Source organism: Triticum dicoccoides, chromosome 3B (genome assembly GCF_002162155.2).
Source record: "Triticum dicoccoides isolate Atlit2015 ecotype Zavitan chromosome 3B, WEW_v2.0, whole genome shotgun sequence".
In the NCBI taxonomy this organism is placed as follows: Eukaryota; Viridiplantae; Streptophyta; class Magnoliopsida; order Poales; family Poaceae; genus Triticum; species Triticum dicoccoides.
The window spans coordinates 805020293-805031346 of NC_041385.1; positions in this window are offsets into that span (position 1 = coordinate 805020293).

An 11054-nucleotide genomic window follows, 5' to 3' on the forward strand; every position below is an offset into this window, starting at 1 on the left:
GGAAATAAATAATAACTTTATTATTGCCTCTAGGGCATATTTCCTTCAGTCTCCCACTTGCACTATAGTTAATAATCTAGTTCACATCGCCATGTGATTTAACACTAATATTCACATCTGTATGTGATTAATACCCATAGTTCACATCGTCATGTGATAAACACCCAAAGGGTTTACTAGAGTTAATAATCTAGTTCACATCGCTATGTGATTAACACCCAAAAAAGTACTAAGGTATGATCATGTTTTGCTCGTGAGAGAAGCTTAGTCAACGGGTCTGTCATATGCAGAGCCGTATGTATTTTGCAAATATTCTATGTCCACAATGCTCTGCACGGAGCTACTCTAGCTAATTGCTCCCACTTTCAATATGTATCCAGATTGAGACTTAGAGTCATCTGGATTGGTATAAAAGCTTGCATCGTTGTAACTTTTACGACGGGCTCTTTTATCAGCTTCATAATCGAGAAACATCTCCTTAGTCCTCACTAAGGATATTCTTGACCCATGTCCAGTGATCTACTTATTAGATCAAAATTGTATTCCTTTGCCAAGCATAGAGCAAAGTATACAATAGGTCTGGTTCACAGCATAGCATACTTTATAGAACCTATGACTAGGGCATAGGGAATGACTTTTCATTCTATTTTTATATTCTGCCATGGTCGGGCTTTGAGTCTTACTCAATTTCACACCTTTGCAACACAGGCAAGAACTCTTTCTTTGACTGTTCCATTTTGAACTATTTCAAAAATTTATCAAGGTATGTACTCATTGAAAAATCTAATCAAGCGTCTTGATCTATCTATATAGATCTTGATGCTCAATGTGTAAGCAGCTTCACCAAGGTCTTGCTTTGAAAAATTCTTATTCAAGTATCCTTTCATGCTATCCAGAATTTCTATATCATTTCCAATCAACAATATGTCATTCACATATAATATTAGAAATGCTACAGAGCTCCCACTCACTTTCTTGTAAATACAGGCTTCTCAAAAAGTCTGTATAAAACCATATGCTTTGATCAACTCATCAAAGCGTATATTCCAACTCCGAGAGGCTTGCACCAGTCCATAAATGGATCGCTGGAGCTTGCACACTTTGTTAGCACCTTTAGGATTGACAAAACCTTCTGGTTGCATCATATGCAACTCTTCTTTAATAAATCCATTAAGGAATGCAGTTTTGACATCCATTTGCCAGATTTCATAAAATGTGGCAATTGCTAACATGATTCGGACAGACTTAAGCATCGTTACGAGTGAGAAAATCTCATCGTATTCAACACCTTGAACTTGTCGAAAACCTTTTGCAACAAGTCGAGCTTTGCAGATAGTAACACTACTATCAGTGTCCGTCTTCCTCTTGAAGATCCATTTATTTAACATGGCTTGCTGATCATCGAGCAAGTCAATCAAAGTCCATACTTTGTTCTCATACATGGATCATATCTCAGATTTTATGGCCTCAAGCCATTTCGTGGAATCTGGGCTCATCATCGCTTCCTCATAGTTCGTAGGTTCGTCATGGTCTAGTAACATGACTTCCAGAACATGATTACCGTACCACTCTGGTGCGGATCTTACTCTGGAAGACCTACGAGGTTTGGTAGCAACTTGATCTGAAGTTTCGTGATCATCATCATTAACTTCCTCACTAATTGGTGTAGGAATCACTGGAACTGATTTCTGTGATGAACTACTTTCCAATAAGGGAGAAGGTACAATTACCTCATCAAGTTCTACTTTCCTCCCACTCACTTCTTTCGAGAGAAACTTCTTCTCTAGAAAGGATCCATCTTAGCAACGAATATCTTGCCTTCGGATCTGTGATAGAAGGTGTACCCAATAATTTCCTTTGGGTATTATATGAAGACGCACTTCTCCGATTTGGGTTCGAGCTTATCAGGTGAAAACTTTTTCACATAAGCATCGCAGCCCCAAACTTTAAGAAACAACAACTTTGGTTTCTCGCCAAACCACAGTTCATAAGGCGTCGTCTCAACGGATTTTGATGGTGCCCTATTTAAAGTGAATGCAGCTGTCTCTAATGCATAACCCCAAAACGATAGTGGTAAACCGATAAGAGACATCATAGCTCGCACCATATCCAATAAAATGCGGTTACGACGTTCGGACACACCGTTACGTTGTGGTGTTCCAGGTGGCATGAGTTTGTGAAACTATTCCACATTGTTTTAATTGAAGACCAAACTCGTAACTCAAATATTTTTCTCCATGATCAGATCGTAGAAACTTTATTTTCTTGTTACGATGATTTTCCACTTCACTCTGAAATTCTTTGAACTTTTCAAATGTTTCAGACTTGTGTTTCATTAAGTAGATATACTCATATTTGCTCAAATCATCTTGTGAAGGTCAGAAAATAACGATACTCGCCACGAGCCTTAATACTCATTGGTCTGCATACATCAGTATGTATTATTTCCAACAAATTTGTTGCTCGTTCCATTGTTCCGAAGAACGGAGTTTTAGTCATCTTGCCCAAAAGGCACGGTTCGCAAGCATCAAATGATTCATAACCAAGTGATTCTGAAAATCCATCTTTATGGAGTTTCTTCATGCGCTTTACACCGATATGACCCAAGCGGCAGTGCCACAAATAAGTTGCACTATCATTATTAACTTTGCATCTTTTGGCATCAATATTATGAATATGTGTATCACTACGATCGAGATCCAATAAACTATTTTCATTGGGTGTATGACCATTGAAGGTTTTATTCATGTAAACAGAACAACAATTATTCTCTGACTTTAAATGAATAACCATATTGCAATAAACATGATCAAATCATATTCATGCTCAACGCAAACGCTAAATAACATTTATTTAGGTTTAACACTTATCCCGAAAGTTTAGGGAGTGTGCGATGATGATCATATCAATCTTGGAACTACTTCCAACACTCATCGTCACTTCCCCTTCAACTAGTCTTTGTTTATTCTGTAACTCCTGTTTCGAGTTACTAATCTTAGCAACCGAACAAGTATCAAATACTCAGGGGCTACTATAAACACTAGTAAAACACACATCAATAACCTGTATATCAAATATACCCTTGTTCACTTTGCCATCCTTCTTATCCATCAAATATTCAGGGCATTTCCGCTTCTAGTGACCATTTCCTTTGCAGTATAATCACTCAGTTTCAGGCTTTGGTCCAGCTTTGGGCTTCTTCGCGGGAGTGACAACTTGCTTGCCATTCTGCTTGAAGTTCCCTTTCTTTCCCTTTGCCCTTTTCTTGAAACTAGTGGTCTTGTCAATCATCAACACTTGATGCTCTTTCTTGATTTCTACCTTCGTCGATTTCAGCATCACGAAGAGCTCGGGAATCGTTTTCGTCATCCCTTGCATTATAGTTCATCACGAAGTTCTACTAACTTGGTGGTGGTGACTAGAGAATTCTGTCAATCATTATCTTATCTGGAAGATTAACTCCCACTTGATTCAAGCGATTGTAGTACCCAGACAATCTGAGCACATGCTCACAAGTTGAGCGATTCTCCTCCATCTTTTAGCTATAGAACTTGTTGGAGACTTCATATCTCTCAACTCGGGTATTTGCTTGAAATATTAACTTCAATTCCTGGAACATCTCATATGGTCCATGATGTTCAAAACGTCTTTCAAGTCCCGATTCTAAGCCATAAATCATGGTGCACAAAACTATCAAGTAATCATCATATTGAGCTAGCAAAACATTCATAACGTCTGCATCTGCTCCTGCAATAGGTCTGTCACCTAGCGGTGCATTAAGGACATAATTCTTCTGTGCAGCAATGAGGATAAACCTCAAATCACGGACCAAGTCCGCATCATTGCTACTAACATTTTTCAACTTAGTTTTACTCTAGGAACACATATAAAAACATAGAGAAGCAAAAACATAGGGAAGCAAAAACATAGGGAAGCAACAACGCGAGCTATTGATCTACAACATAATTTGTAAAATACTACCAGGACTAAGTTCATGATAAATTTAAGTTCAATTAATCATATTACTTAAGAACTCCCACTCAGACAAACATCTCTCTAGTCATCTAAGTGATCACGTGATCCAAATCAACTAAACCATGTCCGATCATCACGTGAGATGGAATAGTTTCAATGGTGAACATCATTATGTTGATCATATCTACTATATGATTCACGCTCGACCTTTCGGTCTCCGTGTTCCGAGGCCATATCTATATATGCTAGGCTCGTCAAGTTTAACCCGAGTATTCCGCGTGTGCAACTGTTTTGCACCCGTTGTATTTGAACGTAGAGCCTATCACACCCGATCATCACGTGGTGTCTCAGCACGAAGAACTTTCGCAACGGTGCATACTCAAGGGAGAACACTTCTTGATAATTAGTGAGAGATCATCTTAAAATACTGCCGTCAATCAAAGCAAGATAAGATGCATAAAGGATAAACATCACATGCAATCAATATAAGTGATATGATATGGCCATCATCAACTTGTGCTTGTGATCTCCATCTTCGAAGCACCGTCGTGATCACCATCGTCACCGGTGCGACACCTTGATCTCCATCGTAGCATCGTTGTCGTTACGCCATCTATTGCTTCTACGACTATCGCTACCGCTTAGAGATAAAATAAAGCAATTACAGGGTGTTTTCATTTCATACAATAAAGCGACAACCATATGGCTCCTGCCAGTTGCCGATAACTTCGGTTACAAAACATGATCATCCCATACAATAAAATATAGCATCACGTCTTGACCATATCACATCACAACATGCCCTGCAAAAACAAGTTAGACGTCCTCTACTTTGTTGTTGCAAATTTTACGTGGCTGCTACGGGCTTTAGCAAGAACCGTTCTTACCTACGCATAAAAACCAGAACGATAGTTCGTCAAGTTGGTGTTGTTTTAACCTTCGCAAGGACCGGGCGTAGCCACACTCGATTCAGCTAAAGTGAGAGAGACAGACACCCGCCAGCCACCTTTAAGCACGAGTGCTCGCAACGGTGAAACCAGTCTCGCGTAAGCGTACGCGTAATGTCGGTCCGGGCCGCTTCATCTCACAATACCGCCGAACCAAAGTATGACATGCTGGTAAGCAGTATGACTTGTATCGCTCACAACTCACTTGTGTTCTACTCGTGCATATAACATCAACGCATAAAACCTAGGCTCGGATGCCACTGTTGGGGAACGTGGTAATTTAAAAAAAAATCCTATGCACACGCAAGATCATGGTGATGACATAGCAACAAGAGGGGAGAGTGTTGTTCACGTACCCTCGTAGACCGTAAGCGGAAGCGTTAGCACAACGCGGTTGATGTAGTCGTACGTCTTCACAATCCGACCGATCCAAGCACCGAACGTACGGCACCTCCGAGTTCAGCACACGTTCAGCTCGATGACGATCCCCGCGCTCCGATCCAGCAAAGCTTCGGGGATGAGTTCCGTCAGCACGACGGCGTGGTGACGATGATGATGTTCTACCGGCGCAGGGCTTCGCCTAAGCTTCGCGACGATATGACCGAGGTGGAATATGGTGGAGGGGGGCACCGCACACGGCTAAGGAACGATCCGTAGATTAACTTGTGTGTCATGGGGTGCCCCCTTGCCCCTGTATATAAAGGAGGGAGGGGGAGGTGCGGCCGGCCTAGGAGGGGGCGCGCCAAGGGGAGTCCTACTCCCACCGGGAGTAGGACTCCCTCCTTCCTTGTTGGAGTAGGAGAAGGGGAAAGAGGGGGAGAGGCAAAAGGAAAAGGGGGCTGCGCCCCTTGTCCAATTCGGACCAGAGGGGGGGGGGCAGGCCTCTTTCCTTTTGGCCTCTCTTCTCTATTCCCGTATAGCTCAATAAGGCCCATATACTCTCCGGCGAATTCCCGTAACTCTCCGGTACTCCGAAAAATACCCGAATCACTCGGAACCTTTCCGAACTCCGAATATAGTCGTCCAATATATTGATCTTTACGTCTCGACCATTTCGAGACTCCTCGTCATGTCCTCGATCTCATCCGGGACTCCGAACTCCTTCGGTACTTCAAAACTCATAAACTCATAATATAACTGTCATCGAAACCTTAAGCGTGCGGACCCTACGGGTTCGAGAACAATGTAGACATGACCTAGAACTATTCTCGGTCAATAACCAATAGCGGAACCTGGACTCCCATATTGGTTCCTACATATTCTACGAAGATCTTTATCGGTCAAACCGCATAACAACATACGTTGTTCCCTTTGTCATCGGTATGTTACATGCCCGAGATTTGATCGTCGGTATCCAATACCTAGTTCAATCTCGTTACCGGCAAGTCTCTTTACTCGTTACGTAATGCATCATCCCGTAACCAACTCATTGGTCACATTGCTTGCAAGGCTTGTAGTGATGTGCATTACCGAGAGGGCCCAGAGATACCTCTCCGACGATCGGAGTGACAAAACCTAATCTCGAAATACGCCAACTCAACATGTACCTGTAGTACTCCTTTATAATCACCCAGTTACGTTATGACGTTTGGTAGCACCCAAAGTGTTCCTCCGGTAAACGGGAGTTGCATAATCTCATAGTTACAGGAACATGTATAAGTCATGAAGAAAGCAATAGCAACATACTAAACGATCAAGTGCTAGGCTAACGGAATGGGTCAAATCAATCACATCATTCTTCTAATGATGTGATCCCGTTAATCAAATGACAACTCTTTTGTCCATGGCTAGGAAACTTAACCATCTTTGATTCACGAACTAGTCAAGTAGAGGCATACTAGTGACACTATGTTTGTCTATGTATTCACACATGTATTATGTTTCCGGTTAATACAATTCTGGCATGAATAATAAACATTTATCATGATATAAGGAAATAAATAATAATTTTATTATTGCCTCTAGGGCATATTTCCTTCACTCCATTCACCGCAATCGCCGTCTGGCCTCCCGAGACCAACTACATCATGCGGTGAACCCAAACCGACGAGAATCCTTGATCCAGGAGGACTTGTCGGAGAAACTCCCAGTTCACTCGGTCGTACGCCTTCTTAAAATCAAGTTTGAGGAGAATAGCGGGCTGTCGAGCGCGTTTTAGGGAGTGGATTATTTCTTTGAGGACCAACGGCCCCTCCAAGATGTTACGGCCACGAATGAAAGCTGACTGGGTCCTACTAATAATGTGATGGGCTATCGGAGACATGCGAGTAGAACAAGCCTTAGCACAAATTTTAAACGGAACATTAATCAAAGCGATAGGGCGGAAAAGTCTAATGTGATCCGCGCTCGGGACCTTGGGGATCAGAGAGAGAACCCCAAAGTTCAGGCGAGAGATATCTACCGTACCGCGCATAAAACCATTGCAAACGTCGAAAATTGGACTTTTAAGCACGTGCCAAAACTGCTTAAACATCGCCACCGGCCACCCATCCGGCCCGGGCGCAGTGTCAGATTTCATACCCAGCGTCGCCTTGTCAATCTCCTCAGGGAGGAAGGCCAAGCTCAGGTTCTCATTTTCCTCGTCCGTGACACGCAGAGCAGGGTCCCACACATCCGCCCTAAGTCGAGCCCTGGATTCCTCCCTGGAACCCATAAGTTGGATGTAAAACTCGTAGATGTGTCGGACCATATCCTGTTGCCGCAATAGGAGCCCCTGCTCCGATTGAAGTCTCAGGATGGCGCACTTACGGCGTCTGCCATTTGCGTAGGCGTGGAAATTGAGCGTCCACTTTATTCCACCGCGCCTGCACCAGTACTCCTCCTCGGCCCTAAGGAGGGACTCGACTTGGGCTTCAAGCGCGTAGCGCTGGGCCCAGTCCTGCTCAGAAAAGACCTGCACATCTGCCGCAGCGTCCAGCTGGGCGAGCTCCTCGGTCAGGCGCGCTCTTAACAGCTTATCCTCGCGACCCTGGTTAGCTCCCCACCCTTTGAGAGCCGCACGCATACCCGCCCCTGCGGCAATCCAGAACTCCATCGGACCGCGCACGCTCCCGATGCGAGCGACGCAATTCTCCCATTTCAAAAGGTAGATTTGCTCAAAGTCCGGAGACTCCAGCCACGCGGTTTCAAAGAAGAAGCGCGGGCTGCGTTTTAGCCTCTCCTCCCCCGAGAAAAGGATGAGGGGGACGTGATCCGACCCAATCCTGGTTTCGGCTTGCAGAGAGCACAAGGGGAACAACACCTCCCACTCCAAGGACATAAAAACCCTGTCCAAGACGGATCGCACCGGCGTTAGCTGTTTGTTGGTCCAGGTGTATCGAGCCCCCACGCGAGCCACTTCCCTAAGGTCCATGGATGCAATAGCATTATTAAACATGGCCACCCTTGTCCAGTTAATAATATTGTTATTCTTATCCGCTCCCGAACGGATCAGGTTGAAATCACCACCCACCAGCAGCGGTAGGTTGCTCGCGCCCAAAGCCATCACCTTGGGCATAATTATTGTAGTAGAAGATATTTTCCTGGAAGATATACTCTTTATTTTAGGCCCATAAGACATGGTCAGGACTGTATAAGCATAATCCAATGTTATAAAAATATGCCCATGCTACTTCCTAGAGTTGCACATCCGTAGCTACTATTCATCTCTGCACTCTTCCTAGCCATATTTGCTCTCTTCACACAATAGTATTTGCACCCAAACACCAAATAGTATTACCACCTAAACAAACACGGACAACAGAGTCAAGAAACAATGATTCAGCAAGGACACACCAGTAAGAAACAAGTAATGGTTCTTCACAAAATAAACAAGCAAACAAACAAACAAACGAGCAAAAGTAGAAATAGTCAGACGATGTTGGATACATACATGGAAATGGGAGGCATTTAGATGCACATGCCTTGCAGAAGCTTATGGAAACATTGTTTCTGAAGAATACTAAGTACCCAAGGAAGAAGCACAAGGACTCCTCGTCAATGTGCCGTTGGGAGGCACATGAGGAAGCATCTCTGTCATGCTAGAGATGTCTTCAGTGATGAGAGCACTGAGGCACATGTTGAGGTCGTTGTGCTTGACGAACTGGATGCAGAAAGTCAGAGTGAGGTTCAATTGTTTAGTCGTCCTAATTTAGTAAACGATTATTACTAGGGGTGTCCCTTGCTCGTGTACATGCTGTGGGTATGATGGTGTGGGATAAACCACCCACGTGCTTCGCAAGTATTCCCTTTTCTGCTATGCATTTAGTCAATTTTGTCCCTGTGATAGAAAGCCACCAGTGGCTTTGTTTTCTACATTATGGTGATGCACTGCACTGAACGAGAATTTCTACTTTTATCCCCTGCCATAAGCTTCAGGGGATATAAAATATTCTGGAATTTCATAAAATGTTCCCGTTTTTCAATTTTTATTCACAAATTTAAGAAATATTTTCATTTTTCTAAAAGCTGATAATTTTTTAGAAAAGTACGTGCTTTGCACTTTATGTTCAAAAAATTCACCAATTGTTAGGAATTTGTTAACAATTTTTTTAAAAGATTGTTCGTGTTTGTAAATTTCCATGCACAATCTGAAATTCCAAAATTGTTGATAAATTTCAAGAGATGTTTGGGACATAAGAAAATGTTCACGTCGATTTATAATGATACTAATTGTAAATAACATAAGTATTAAAATTAGGAAAAACTACATGCTCACAGGTGCACCCATTTGGCCTATTTTGTCAGACTCCTCTCAACTGTAGTTTTTTTTACCATTGACAAATGACTCCAACTTCTTGCAGGAGCCTGGCACAAACATATAAGGGCATCTCCAGCCGTGCCCCCAACAGGCCCCCACAGGCCACTTTTTCGGTGCCGGCGCCGAAAAAACGGCCCAGTCGCGCCCCCAGGACGCCGAAAATCACCGGTTCAGACCTTTTTTCCGCCCAGCGGTCACAGGCCGAACCCGGCGCGCTGGGGAGCCGTTGGGGGCTCCGGCACTAGGGAAAAGCACGCCTGGCCCACAACGACAGGGGAAAAGTCAAGGTTTTCTTCCCCCGACTCGCCTCGCACCCCCCGCGCCCTCGGCCACCACTAGCTATATCCTGGCGACGGCCGCCGGCCTACTCGGCTAGATAGCCATTCCCCGCCGGAAAATAGCAGCGCTTCGCCGCGGCAGCCCCTCCCGCAGCAGCTGGTCGTTTCCGGCCGCCATTTCCGGCCGCGGAGGAGCGGTTTAACGCTGGGTACACGCCCACCGAGCGCAAGGTGTTCGGCGTTTTGACTGTCTCGGTGATGGACTTGGATGAGGAGGAAGAGCTCGCCGCGCTGCTGGAGGAGGAAGCCGCGGCCGACGTCCAGGAAGAAGAGCATCTGATGGTGCTCGCCGCCCTCGCCCAGCTGCTGGCGATCAATGAAAAGCCGCGTCGAGGTGGCTCGGCACCGGGGCGGGTGAAAGCAAAGAACCGGCATCTTCTGCAAGGCTACCGCATGCTCTACTCCGACTACTTCGCCGATGCTCCACTTCATGGCGAGAGAACATTTCGGCGCCGTTATCGGATGAGCCGAAAGCTCTTCCTCAGGATTGTGAATTCCATCTGGGAGTTCGACAACTACTTCAAGTGCAAGATGGATTGAACTGGCGCTCTTGGATTCACCTCCATCCAGAAGTGCACGACAGCGATGAGGATGCTTGCATATGGAGCTCCCAGTGATTCACTCGACGACTATGGGCGCATGGCCGAGTCCACCAGCATAGAGTGTTTCTACAAGTTCTGTCGGGCAGTGGTGGCAGTGTTTGGGCCACAATACTTGAGAACACCCAATGCGGAAGACACTGCTCGGATCCTAGCCCAGAATGCAACAAGAGGATTTCCTGGGATGCTTGGAAGCATCGACTGCATGCATTGGCAATGGAAGAACTGCCCATTTGGTTGGCAGGGGATGTACAAAGGCGCCAAAGGCGGTTGCAGTGTGGTGCTTGAGGCGGTAGCCACACAGGACCTCTGGATTTGGCACTCCTTCTTTGGTATGGCAGGAACTCACAATGACATCAACGTGTTGCAGTGCTCTCCTGTTTTTGCCAAGCTCGTTGAGGGTCATTCTCCTCCGGTGAACTTCGAGATCAATGGGCACCAATACAACAAGTGGTAC